Consider the following 15,129-nt stretch of genomic DNA (forward strand, 5'->3'; position numbering starts at 1 on the left):
GTTCAGTTATTTTAAATTACTTTCCCAGGGTCATTTGGATTATAAATTTCTAATGGGGGCAGCTAGGTGGCACAGAACACCAGTCCTGGAGTCCGAAGGAGCTGAGTTCAAATTCAGACTCAGACCAGACACTTGACGCTTACAAACTTTGTGAGCCTGGGCAAGTCACTCAACTTCAATTGCCTCACCAAAAAAAAAAAATGTGTCTGGTGGTAGGTTTTGAATAATAGGTATTCATATCTCTAAGTTTTGGGCTTTCTTTTATGCCAATTAGCTGTCTCTGGGGAAAAATAAGATTACATATTCAGTATTCTAAAGTATATTCCAACAAGAAAAAGAGATTACTTAGGAGGAGTTTTTCTCATATTTGTCTCAAGGTTTTGGTAATTGTCCTGATTTCAGAGTTCTTTGCCATATGCCCCACAAGATGATAGTAGGGTTATGCTCCCCACATGATGAAATTAAAAAAGCAATTTTTAGTTGGTATAAAGTGTAAGACTGTAACAACTTCACCCAAACTTCTACTCTTCTCCCGCACATAGGAAAAGAGAAATATATATGGAGTATGTTTTATTTTAACAGTAGTTATTTGGATAACTTCTAATCTATTAAAATAATTCACATTCAAATATAACTTGTAAAATAATCTTCTGTAGTATGCTGATTAGAAAAAAAATTCCTAACTTTTAGAAAAGTAGAAGAAACAAAGTAAATAATCAGTAATAATAGTAATCAGTAATAATGTTCATTTTGGAGATTGCCATGAAATCTAGAATACACTAATTGTCAGAAAAATATACTTCAGGGAATAGAGGAAGCTTTAGGGAAATAATCAGGGTTTAGGGGTCATTTTTGGTTGAAATATCTTTCAAAATGCATCTCTATTGATCAACAGGTTTCATTTGACTGATTGTCTAATTAAGTAGGTATGTCAGATTCCTTTATTTCTATCCTTCCTGAAGAGATTGCTCCAAGATAGAAAAGAACTATTTTTCAATCAAGAATATCCTTTTAAAAACAACCCATTTTCTTTCCCACCTATGTAAGCTGTAAAATTTAGCAGGAAATCTGGGCTCAAAACAACATTCACCTCAGGAAGACTAGAGCCAAAGAGAGCCTGAAATAGCTTTCAGAAGCCACATCCACCTTAATTATCTAGGTAAAAAGCCTGGGGCAAAGGTAAATCAAGTTCTAAGCAGTAGTGTGCTGGAACCTGCTCAGACAAGCTCTTTATAGGCAATTGTAATATTTTCAGTGTATGCCTTAACACCTTGAAGATCAGCAAATGGTACAAATCAGGACCTATTTTGTTTATTGTTTAAATTTTAATGATAGAGAAAATATTAATGCTGTAGATTAAACTTAATAGTGTGTCTTTGGTATCTTTTTGTTTTGAGAGTGGATTGTGAAACATCTGCCCCTTAACACAAAGGATACTTATTTGTGATCTAGGGTTGCCTAGATGAGCAAACTTTATATATATATAATATATAAATTATATATATATAAATTATATATGTATATGTATGCATACATATATGTGTGTAATATACATACATATATGTGTATGTATATTATATATACTATGTATATATTATATATACATATATGTGTATATCATATATACATATATGGGTATATTGTATATACATATGTGTGTATATTATATATATGTGTGTGTGTGTATCATATGTGTGTATGTGTATATATCTGTATATTTACATACATACATATATGTGTGTATGTGTTTGCATATATACACACATATGTGTGTATATGTGTATATGTATATGTGTATATATACACACATATATACTCATATATATTTGTATAGTGTGTATATATTTATATTTAATGTATATATATGTGTTTCTGTATTTAATGTATATATGTGTGTGCGTGTTTGTATACATGTAGTAATATATACACACATACACATACTACATTGCTGTTTATATGTATATATATTTTTTTACTACATATATACTATAATGTGAAGATCTATATCTATATACCTATACATGTATCTCTTTTTATATCTATAGAAGGAGGAAACAAGGAACAGCTAAAAGAACACCGGACTTGAAGTTGGATAATCCTGGCTCAAATCACAGCTCTTTCACTAGCTCTCTAAGCCTGAACAAGTCACTTAGTTTCTCTGATCCATAGTTTCCTCAACAGTTAAATGAAGTGGATACAAAAGATTATCTCTAACGTCCCTTCCAAGTCTAAGCCTATAATCCTATGATCCTAAACTTAATTCTAGAATTAATAAGGTAGAATGAAGTAGTACTTGTCTCATCTGGGGCAGGCTAATACTTGCATGGTCAAATGGGAGAGGGTGTACTTATATAGTTGACTATCAGCCTTTTATATAGTGTGAGCCCCATATAGTACTTAGGATGGTTGTTTTAATTCAAAATTTCTGGTTTACAATAAATAGTCATGAGAAAATCATTTGCCAGCATTGAGAGTTATAATAATGCCTCCAAACACATCTCAGGCAATTGAATAAAAGTTAGGAAAACTTTTGAGTTTGGCAGCAAATCAGTTTGCACTCCCACTACCCCTAGGCAAGACGGGACCAAGAAAATGAGTGTCGTTGGTTATGGATTTTTTGCATATTCTTGGGCTATTAAAGTTACAAATCATATTATTGATGCAAAAACATTTTTAGGTGTAGAATCTATATGCTCTTTGAACTCATGTGGCTTCACCCCAGGGCAGTGAAATAGCTCAAAATGTGATTGGATAATACATGCATGTTTTTTTTTTTCGGAGGCAAGAGATTGTTCGGTATGAGAATCCATAGTCTTTGAACTTGTACAGTATGCCTCTGGGCAATGATAGACTAAAATCATAAATTCAAGTGATCAGATTAAGTATTTGAGACTATTTCACAGACAATTTCACTCATATCCCTTATATGTGAAAAAGATTAGTAATGATAACTTGTGTTCTTTTTGTTTGCAGTAACACTTTAATATTGGTATACTCTATATTATTTAAATTGATTTTAAAAGTATTTTTAAAGGAGTCATAGATAAGGCTTCATTATATAAGATCTAGAGAGAGAGAGAGAGAGAGAGAGAGAGAGAGAGAGAGAGAGAGATAATGCTTATAAAATGCCAGGCATAATGATCATTGCTGATTACTCAAATGACTTGTGGTTATTAATTTAATTATGCATTCTTTAGTAGACTAAGTAAGAATATCAGTGACATATCAATTTCCAGATTATATTTCAATACACTTTACTTCAGTTTTTCAACAGATTTGTGATCACAAATACATCTTACTCCTTAGAATTCTTCACACCTACCCAACCATTTCTCTTCATCCCTTCTCCAAACCTCAGGTATCTTGTACCCCATTAGATAATAGAGTGAAAAAAGCCATTGCCAGCAGGTAGCTTTCTTACCTAGTCCTTTCCTTCTTTCTTTTGTCTTAGTCTCACCCCATTACTTCATAGACCTCCTCTTGGGCAGTCTGGATTAAAGAGTGATATAACTACTTATATGTTTTGAAAAAGGTTGGAATCAATGAATATAATTCTTCTGGTGAAGTAGTGTACAACCAGCCCATCATTTGCTAATGAAAATTCATCTTAAAATGTTCTAGGTCTTATTATATGCCCTGTAGTTCAAAATTTAGTGTACTTTAAAAGATTCCCTCATAATTTCCTTTTTCAGTAATATAAACATTCCTGATTTTTTTCTCTAAATGCTTAGTATCTTCTCTTCTTTCAGATATTTTGAAAATTAGTTCCTCAACACATTATCAAAACAATCTTGCCCTCAGCATGTATCGATTATGTGAATAATGGGACTTGTCCAGCTGTTCCTTTTGTCTTCATTATCTGTAGTGTCTTTTCCATTAGCTCATGTACCATGGGGCCTAACTTGTTAGAATTTATACATAGTGATTTCACTATCATTATTAAAGAAAATTAGATTATTATATAAATGGTAATGTTTTCCTTATTGTACATTTCTTGGTTTTCTTCCTTCTTATTCCATCTTGTAGGGTCTTAATTGAGCATCATAGTAAACTATTTAAAATTAATTTTGTGTATTGCTTTTCTATTTGTTATAGGTCATGCTAGTATATCTTAACTGTTATTCTTTTTTTTTTTTTGGCTAGGCAATGATGTTAAGTGACTTGCCCAGGGTCACACAGCTAGTAAGTATTATCTGTCTGAGGCCAGATTTGAACTCAAGTCTTCCTGAATCCGGGGCCAGTGGTCTATTCCAGTGTTGTTCTTCAAACAAATTTTCCATGGCATTTATATTTTTAACTGTTATTGCCTTTGGCTCTCATGTTGTATTTATTGGAAGATGATAGTGTGTGCTGGAGGAGGCAGTTTCTAGGCTCTTTTGGCCTCTTTTATGCTAATTACTCTGGTTATATTTTCCATGAGAATTATTCTTGCTTTATATACTTCCTGGTTTTTGATACAAATAGCTTACTTGAATAGGTCAGGTTACAACTATTTTAATTGAATATCATATATTCTCATCTTTATCTTTCTGCTGAATTTATAGAAGTTGATCTTGGTCTTGGCTAATTGATGATTTGATTGTACAAAGATAGCTTATAGAGACCTTACTCTCATACTTTAATTTGCCCTGTTAATATTCAATTATTGGTTTTGTTATGGAGACAAGGCAATAATAGAAACATCTAGTTAAAAGATGGCATCATTCATATTTTGGTTATTAAAATATAACAATAATAATAACATACTTATAGCACTTTACTTTTACAAAATGCTTTCATTCATCTTGGTTCTTCCTTATAAAACCCTTCAAAGTAGGAAGTAAAAATATTATTATCTTCATTTTATAGATGAGGAAAATTAGGTTTAGAGATGTCAAAAACTTACCCAATGCAGCAGAGTCCTGAAGAAAATCCAGATTCCTCTGGTTAGAAATCTGCTGTTATTTCTGCTATATAAAGTTGAACAGAAGTTGAAAGTGACTTTTTTTTTACATTATGATTATTGACAAGTCATTCTCAATAGTTATGATAGGGTAAAATACTCTCCTCCCTTCCCTTCTCAACTCTTTGGTGAAGCATCACAATTTTATGGCCTCTTCTGTAAATTCCCTTATGCCCTTGTCCTATAACTAATCTCATCTCGGCAATCATCAGCCTGAAATTACTCCCATGATTCACTGCTTTCTTTCTTATTCCCGTGATACTCAAGAAATGTGAAGAAAATCATGAAGCCGTGCTGACAAGGCCCATTACACCATAATCTTAACTAGGCCCTCACTGTGACAAGGCCAGACTTTTGCACCTCCCTAATTGAATCACTATCCCACTCTCTATAGTAACTTTTTCAAATCTTTCAAACTTCTTCAAACTTACTTTTTCTCTGCTATTTCAGCTAAGAATATTGCATCATATTTCATTTAAAAACATGAGACCATTTGACAAGAGATCTCTTTTCTCCTCTCTTCCTCATCTCACATCATTGAGATTACTTGCCTAATAATTTTCTCCTTCACCCATGTATCATACAATAATGTGGCTTTTCCCTTGTAGAACCACCCCCTCTTAGTGCAGAATTGATCTCATTCCTTCCATCTCCTTCAAAAGATTTCTCAACACAGGTTGGCGGTAAGTGTATACCACTCAAAGTTGGAAGCAGTGGTGGAGAGAGCAGCCCCACCACTACCACCACCAACCTGCCAGCCACAAAACTGCCTTCCTGATGTCTACCATGGAGGAATCACTGTCAGATCTGGAGCCCCCACTGAGCCAGGAAACCTTCTCAGACATATGGAATTTACAATGGAACAATATGCCAGATGATTTATCAAACATAGATGATATACAGTTTGCCTCACCAGATGACATAAACTGGCTGAGAAACAAGGAAGAAAACCCTGGGTTTGAAGTACCTGTACCTCCAGTTAACCTGCCCACATCATCTACCATTCCATCCCAAAATGACTATCCTGAGGACTATGGCTTCAGGCTTGGTTTTCTACACTCCGGAACAGCCAAGTCTGTCACCTGCACGTTCTCGCCTGAGCTGAACAAGCTATTTTGCCAGCTGGCCAAAACCTGCCCTGTCCAGCTCTGGGTCACTAAAACACCACCTGATGGTGCCTGAGCTCGAGCTATGGCTATTTATAAGAAGTCAGAACACATGACTGAGGTGGGTAAGCATTGTCCCCACCACGAACGATGCACCAAGTACATAGATGCCCTGGCATCCCCACAGTATCTGATCCAGGTGGAAGGAAATCTATGGGCTGAATACCTCAATGATGCCACCACCATGTGACAGAGTGTGTCCATTCTTTATGAGTTCCCAGAGGTTGGCTGTGAATGCACTACAATTCATTACAATTATATGTGCAACAGTTCCTGCATGTGGGGCATGAACCGACGCCCAATCCTCACCATAATAACTTTGGAAGACTCCAGCAGTCAGCTCCTTGGACGTAGAAGCTTTGAAGTACATGTATGTGCCTGTCCTGGAAGAGAACAGAGGACTGAAGAGGAAAATTTCCACAAGAAAGGAGGTCACAACCCACAACCATCCTCTGAGAGCAATAAGCAGGCATTGCCCACAACTCCTAGCAGCATCCCCAAGGCTAAAAAGAAGCTAATGGATGGAGAATATTTCACCCTCCAGATCTGGGGTCACCACCGCTATGAGCTGAGATTCTACCCCTTCTCAAAGCAAAACACTTTTGGTGAAAAGTGAGGTTCCCGAGTCCGACTTAACATAACCACCCCCACCCCAGAGACCCTCTGTTTCTTATTTCCTATGTACAACCTCTCTAAGATTCCCAATCTTTAGCCTTCCCCCTTCTTCCAGCTTGAATGTCTAAGCCTAAAACAATATTAAGGTGTTCCTTGCTAAAATAGATAAATTAAAGAGGACTTTAACTCCACTAGGCTGTGCTTCCTCACTTTATTGTTCGGTAGTGTGCCTTTTCACCACCCCATGGACCATAGCACTCCAGTACCATCCAAAGGGTTTTGTTGGCAAAAATAATAAAGTGGTTTGCCGTTTCCTTCTCCAGTGCATTAAGGCAAACTGAAGTTAAGTGACTTGGTCACACTGCTAGGAACTGTCTGAAGTCAATTTGAACTCAGGTCTTCCTGATTCCAGGCACCACTTTATATTTACTGAGTCACCTAGCTGCCTTCCCTCACTTTAGCACCTCTAAGAGGGGATAGTGCTATCTGAGAAAAGTATTCTGAATAAAAATATTAGGAGCATTGGAATCATAGACTCAGAACTGAGGGAAGAGGCCCCTATGTTTTATAGCTGAGGAAACTAAGGCCCAGAGAGTGACTTACCAAGGTCACAGATAGTAAATCAGAAACAGGATTTAAACCCAGAACTCCAAAAGTGATGGGTATGCTTCCGTTCAGCCATACTGCCTTTCTAGACTAGAGGCCTTGCTTAGAGACATGATGGTTTCTTGAAACGGTTACATGTGTTTTTGCCATTTTGGAAAGTGTGTGTACATTCACTTAGGTATGTGTTCCTGGTAAGGTAGGGGAGGGTGATGGAAAAAAGTCAGGAAAGTGGGTGGTAACAAATAGTTGTTGATGGGTTGACATCTGTGATAAAATGAGCTGTCTTCTTCCCACCCCCAGGATTTAGACTCTGAAATGCTCATTGGAGTGTGCTTCTACCAAAATGTTTTGTACTCTCTAGCCTTAAGCTAGACTCTGAAGTTTTATTTTCACTCACCTCTATTTAGCATTTCCTTTCATGATGAATGTAGGCAACAAACATTTTGAAAAGGGAGCCACAAGTTTTACCACACTGCCAAAGGGGTTTGACATAAAAATGGTTAAGAACCCCAGTTCTAGCCCCAGGTTCTCAAGAGCACACTAAAATGATGTGAACTTTCTCCACCCTCACAGATTCCTCCTTCCTCATTTTCTCCCACAAACTCTTACCCCTTTTTTGTACCTTTTTGCTATTTTTATAGAATTTCTTATTTTCAAATAAAGGGTTAATACTTAAAAAGAGAGAAGACTTCTCCATCTATCATCAACATTCTCCCAAGAATTTTCAATCTTTCTTTATCTATTACTTCTTCACTGTTGCTTACAAAGATGTCCACGTTTCCCTCATCTCCTCCAGGAACTTCCCACTCCTCCCCCCAAAAAACCTCATTTTATCTGTACATCTTCTAAATCTATTGTCCTTTTTTGTCTTTTTATTCTTTTATGGCTAAATGCCTTGAAATACTGTCATTTAGAAAGGATGGAGTCCAGATGGTGGAGTGTTTACCGTGTTATCCCAACACCTCCCCTCTACAACAACTTTTAAAGTGCCAAATCAAATTCTGAGTAAAGAAAGACAAGAAAAATTCCATGGTTTATTTTCTTCCAGCCCAAGGCAATTTAAGAAGACAAAAATGAAGTTTTGCAGACACTGGGATAGGTACTGGTTCATAATGTGTCATGATGGAAGTGTCATAAATGGAAGCACTGGTCATAGCACCATGAGAATTGGAAGGGAGCATCACAGTTCCCAGGTATTGTAGGTAGATTGAACATCTAGTCAGAAAGAGTTCCTGTGGGACCCATGTACTAGCATTGAGAGTAGGATCAGGTGCCATTTGGCATATCTATTGCCCAATACCCAATTCTGGGTCACATTTCCAAGATAATGAGTTGTCACCGTCACAAAGGAATAGGGGCCCTACTTTTGTAAGGCTAGAAAACAAATCAAGAGTTCAGTGACCATACTGCTCTCTGGACCAGACTACATTGGAAGGACTGAAAATTTAGAGTCTCCCAATAAGCTGAGACAACAACAGAACATAAAAATAGAGGCTCAAGCCAGACACCCCCACCCAGAGGTGAGTTGACACCAGGCCTCAACATTGTTACCAAATCAAGAAATAACCTGGAAAAATGAACAATCAACAAAAAGATCCTGACCATTAAAAGCTACTATGGTGACAGGGAAACTTAAAGCACAAATTCAAAAGAAGACAATGAAATGAAAATATCTACAATCAAAGCCTCAAAAAAAATGCAGATTGTACACGAGCCAAAGAAGAATTCTAAGATGAACTAAAGAAAAATTTTTAAAAGAAAAGAAAGTATTTTTAAAAATCACATTAAAAAGACTAGTAGACAAAAATGTGGAAATAAATGAGCTATACAAGAAAATTATGAAGAGAGTAACACTTATATTAGAAGAATAAAACCTCACTGAAAAAAATAAGTCATTAAAACTAAGAATTGGTTATATGTAGGCCAGTGGCTCCATAAGACAACAAGAAACAGTAAAACGGTCAAAATTTCATTTTTTTAAAACTAGAAGAAAAAATACAAAATATATATTTTAGTAACTGAGCTGGAAAATATATCAAAGAACAACAAATTAAGTATAATTGGAGTCCTGGAAAGCCATAAAGCTATAACAAAAAAAAATCATACACATCATATTTCAATAAAATAAAAAAAAAACTGCCCAGATAACTCCAAACCAGAAACTAAAGTAGAAATTAAAAGAAATCTGAAAATAAAACTCTCAAAAATATTATAGCCAAAACATAGAGCTCCTAGTTCAAGAAGAAAATACTGCAAGAAGCCCGAAAGAACAAAATTCAAATATTTTGTAGCCGTAGTCAAAAGCACACAAGATATTGTAGGTACTATTATGAAGTGATGAAGGATTTAGAAATATGATATTCTGAAAGGTAAAGGAGTGAGAATTATAATCAAGAATAACCTACCTAGCAAAATTGAACATAATTCAATAGGGGAAAATGAACATTTAATTTAATAAAAGACATTCTAGCATTTCTTATTTATTTATTTATTTATTTTTACTTTTCAACATTCACTTCCATAAGATTTTTGAGTTCTCAATTTTCTCCCCATCTCTCTCATCCTTGCAGCCCAAGATGGCAGGTAATTTTATATAAGCTGTAGATACACATTCATATTAAGTTTATTTTCACATTAGTCATGTTATCAAGAATTAGAACCAATGGGAGAAACCACGAGAAAGAAGAAACAAACAAAACAGAAGAGAAAAGAGAGAAAAAGAGACAGAAAGAGACAGAGAGAGAGAGAATACTATGCTTTCATCTGCATTCAGACTCCATAGTTATTTTTCTGCATGTGGACATCATTTTTCATCATGAGTCTTTCAAAGTTGTATTAGATCTTGCATTGCTAAGAGAAGATAAATCTATCAAAGTCAGTCATAGCACAGTGGGGTTGTTACTATGTACAATGTTCTCCTGGGACTGCTCATTTAACTCAGCATCAGTTCATATAAACCTTTCCAGGATTTTCTGAAGTCCGTCTGCTCATCATTTCTTATAGCACAGTAGTATTCCATTACATTTATATACCACAACCTATTCAGCCATTTCCCAAGTGATGGGCATCCCCTCAATTTTCAATTGTTTGCTACCACAAAAAGAGCTTCTATAAATATTTTGTGTATGTGGGTCCTTTTCCCATTCATAGGATCTCTTTGGGATGCAGATTTTAAAGTGGTGTTGCTAGGTCAAAGAGTATACACATTTTTATACCCTTTAGGCATAGTTCCAAATGCTTTCCAGAATTTGGGGTTTGTTTTGGCAGGTAGACTCTCAAATATTTTGTAATGTCTGTAGTAATTTTATATGAAATTTCTCCTTCTATTTCATGCTGTTGAGTTTTCTTATTAATATATAAAAGGGCTGATGAATTATGTGGATTTATTTCACATACTGCAACTTTGTTAAAGTTGTTTATTATGTCAAATACTTTTTTATTTGATTCTGTAGGATTCTCTAACTATACCATCATATCATTTGCAAAGAGTAATAACTTAGTTTCTTCTTTGGCTATTCTAATTCCTTCAATTTCTTTATCTTCTCTTATTGCTAAAGGTAAAGTTTCTAGTACCATATTGAATAACAATGGTGATACTGGACATCCTTGTTTCACCTGTGATCTTATTGGAAATGCTTCTAGCTTATCCCCATTACATAAAATATGTGATGGTGGTTTTAGATAGATGTTATTTATCATTTTAAGGAAAACTCAATTTTCCTATGTTCTCTAGTGTTTTTAATATGAATAGGTGTTGTCTTTTGTCAAAAGCTTTTTCTGCATCTGTTGAGATAATCATATGGTTTCTGTTAGTTTTGTTGTTGATACAGTCAATTATGTTGATAGTTATCCTAATATTGAAACACCCCTGCATTTCTGGTATAAATCCTGCTTGGTTATAGTGTAATATTCTCATGATGGGTTGCTATAATGTTTTCACTAAAATTTAATTTAAAATTTTTGCATTTATATTCATTAGTGAAATTAGTCTATAATTTTCTTTCTCTGTCTCAACTCTTCCTGGTTTAGATATCAATGCCATTTTTGTATCATAAAAAAAAAAAAATTGGTAGGACTCCTTTGCTTATTTTCCCAAACAGTCTATATAGTATTAGAATTATTTTTTCTTTAAATGTTTGATAGAATTCACTTGAAAAACCTTCTGGCCCTGAAGAATTTTTGTCTAGGCAGTTCATTTATGGTTTATTAGATTTCTTTTTCTTAAATGGGATTATTTAAGTATTTTATTTCCTCTTCTGCTATTCTGGGCAATTTATATTTTGGTAAATATTCAGCCATTTCACTAAGATTGTAAAATTTACTAACACACATTTGGGCAAAATAGCTCTTAATTATTCTTTTAATTTCCTCTTCATTGGTGGTGAATTCACCTTTTTCATTTTTGATACTGGTAATTTGATTTTCTTCTTTCTTTTTTAATCAAATTAACCAAAGGTTTATGTGTTTTATTGTTGTTTTTTTTTTTATGTAACCAGCCCTTAGTTTTACATATTTGTTCAATAATTTTCTTGATTTCAATTTTGTTAATCTCTTCTTTGGTTTTCAGTATTTCTAATTTGGTATTTAATTGAGGATTTTTAATTTGTTCTTTTTCTAACTTTTTTAGTTTCATGCCCAATTCATTGATCTCCTCTTTCTGTATTTTATTCATGTAAGTATTTAGAGATATAAAATGTCCCCTAAGAAATACTTTCACTGCATCCCACAAGTTTCAGTATGTTGTCTCATTATTATCATTGTCTTATATGAAGGTATTGATTGTTTCTATTATTTTTTGTTTGACCCACTCATTCTTTAGGATTAGATAATTTAGTTTCCAATTTATTTTTAGTCTATCTTTCCATGGCCCTTTATTACATGCAATTTTGATTGCATCATGATCTGAAAAAGAATGCATTTACTATTTCTGTCTTTCTGCATTGTATTGTGAGGTTTTTATGCTCTACTATATGTACAATTTTTTTGTACATGGCATATACCACTAATATAAAATACTACTAAATATACATATACATATATATGCATACACACACACACACACACACACACACACACATTTCTTTCTATCCCAATTCAAGTTTCTCTAAGAGGTGTACCATAACTTTTCTAAGATTCTATTCACTTTCTTAGCTTATTTCTTGTTTATTTTGTGGTTAGATTTATCTAGTTCTGAAAGGTAGAGGTTGATGTCCCCCACTAGTATAGTTTTGCTGTCTATTTCTTCCTGTAACTCCCTTAACTTCTCCTCTAAGAATTTATATGCTATACCACTTGGTACGTATTTATTTGGTAATGATATTACTTCATTGTCTATGGTGCCTTTTATTAGGATGTAGTTTCCTTCCTTATCTCTTTTAATTATATATATAACATATATATATATATATATATGTATGTATGTATGTATTTTTTCTTGCCTGAGATCAGGATTGCTTACTTTTTATTTTTTATTTTTATTTTTTTTTTTACTTCAAGTGAAGCATATTATTCTGCTCTAGGCTTTTGACTTTACCCTGTACATATCTTTGCATTTCAAATTAATTTCCTGTAAGCAACATACTGTAGAATTATGGTTTCTAATGCATTCTGCTATCCACTTCTGTTTTATTGGAGAGTTTGTCCCATTCACATTCACAGTTAAGATTACTATCTGTTTCTTTCTCTCCATCCTACTCCCTTCCCCCATTCTGTTTATGCTTTTCTTTCTCCTTTCTCCCTTTCCCTCCTCACTAGAGTTTTGCTTTTGACCACTGCTTTCCTCAATCTAACCCCCTTTCTATATACTCCCTCCCTTTTCTTTCCCCTTTCTCCTCTTACTGACTATAGGACAACTTAGATTTTTATACCTGGGTATGTTATTCCCTCCTTGAGCCAAAATCTAATGTGAGTAAGGTTCAAACAATGCTCATCTCCCTCCCTTCTTTACCTCTACTTTAATATGTCTTTGTGCCTCTTCGTGTGATGTAATTTATCCTTTTCTGCCTCCTCCTTTCCTCTTCTCTCATTATAATCCTTTTTTACCCCTTAATTATGTTTTTTATCACCCCAAAGTCAATTTATACCTACACCCTCTGTCAATGTATATCCATTCTGAATGTAGTAATAAAGATCCAATTCAAAATAGTTAAAATATCATCTTCCTATGTAGACATATAAATAGTTTGCCCTTATTGAATGACATTTTTTTTCTTTTGTTTACCTTTTTATTCCACACTTGAGTCTTGTATTTGAAGATCAAATTTTCTGTTAAGCTCTGGTCTTTTCATCAGGAAGGTCTGGAAGTCCCCCATTTCATTGAATGTCCATCTTCTCCCCTGAAAAATTTTCCTCAGTTTTGCTGGGTATTTGATCCTTGGTTGTAATCCAAACTCCTTTGCCTTATGTAATATCATATTCCAAGCCCTTCAATATATTAATGTAGAAGCTGCAAGGTCTTGCATAATCCTGGCTGTGGTTCCTTGACATTTGAATTGTTTCTTCCTGGCTGTTTGCAGGATTTTCTCCTTTACCTGATAATTTTGGAATTTGGCTACAATATTCCTTGATGTTTTCAATTTGGAATCTCTTTCAGGAGATGATCAGTGGATTATTTTGATGACTATCTTGCCATCTGGTTCTAGGATCTCAGTGCAGTTTTCTTGATGATTTCTTGAAAGATGTTGTCCAGGCTCTTTTTTTGATCATGGTTTTCAGGTAGACTAACAATTCTTAAATTATCTCTCCTGGATTTATTTTCCAGGTCAGTTGTTTTTCCTGTGAGGTATTTTGTTTTCTTTTATTTATTCATTCTTTTCATTTTGTTTGACTGATTCTTGATGTCTCATAAATTAATTAGCTTCCACTTGCCCAATTCCAGTGTTTAATTAATTGTTTTCTTCAGTTAGCTTTTGTACCTCCTTTTCCATCTCATGGATTTTTTAAGGAGTTTTTTTTTCTTCAGTGTATTTTTTTTTCAATTTTGTCAATTGTATTTTTAAAGGAATTGTTAAATTTTTCTTCTACCTCTCTTATTTGACTTTTAAAAGCCTTCTTGAGCTCTTCTAAGAAGGTTTTTTGGGCTTGACACCAGTACATAGTTTTGGATGTAGGTATATTGACAATATTGTCCTGTTCTGAATTTGTGTTTTGATCTTCCCTGTCACCATAATGCTTCTCTATGGTAATTGTTTTTCTTTGTTGCTTTTTGCTCATGGTGTATGCCTTTTTTCTGGCTTTTAAAGTTGATTGCTTCTTCTGGGGCAGAAAGGACACTGTCCCACACTTCTTGTACTGGGGGCTAGGGGCCTGGTTACTGGTTTGTGTGCTGGTGCCTCAGGTACTGGCAACTGGAGACTATAGATGTCTGATAGCGTACCTGGTGCTGAGTTGGAGCTGGTGGTGATGGCTTGTGTTTGCCTGGTGTTGGTTCTTGGCTGTTCCAGCACTGTGATACTTAGAATCTCCTGGTGTTTAGCTTAGGTGGGGCTTGCCACTTGCTTGCTGGGATGCCTCCCATCCTGTACTGGTCCTCTTCAGCTACAGCATGAGGGACCTTTCCCATTAATTCCACTAGTCTCGCAAGCTAAAAGACTTTCTGCTGGCTCCACTATTTCAGGATTTTCTCTGGGGCAATATTCTCTGGGCTTTTCAAGGTCAGTAAGTGAGGGTGAGAATGACTGACTGCTTAGTCCACCATCTTGGCTCCTAGAAGTTGAAATAATTGATTTTCAAACATTTTGTCTGTGGACTGATAGCTCCAGAAGCAGCCACTGCTGCTGCGACTGCCACACTGATTCAGCC

General features: G+C 34.9%; 1 pseudogene; it reads left to right on the forward strand.

Moving 5' to 3' along the window:
• The first annotated feature begins 5,719 nt into the window (after positions 1–5,719).
• On the forward strand, positions 5,720–6,749 carry LOC114025714 (annotated as a pseudogene).
• The last annotated feature ends 8,380 nt before the right edge of the window (positions 6,750–15,129 follow it).

This window comes from Vombatus ursinus, unplaced genomic scaffold (genome assembly GCF_900497805.2).
Source record: "Vombatus ursinus unplaced genomic scaffold, bare-nosed wombat genome assembly UNPS02014832.1, whole genome shotgun sequence".
Taxonomy (NCBI): Eukaryota; Metazoa; Chordata; class Mammalia; order Diprotodontia; family Vombatidae; genus Vombatus; species Vombatus ursinus.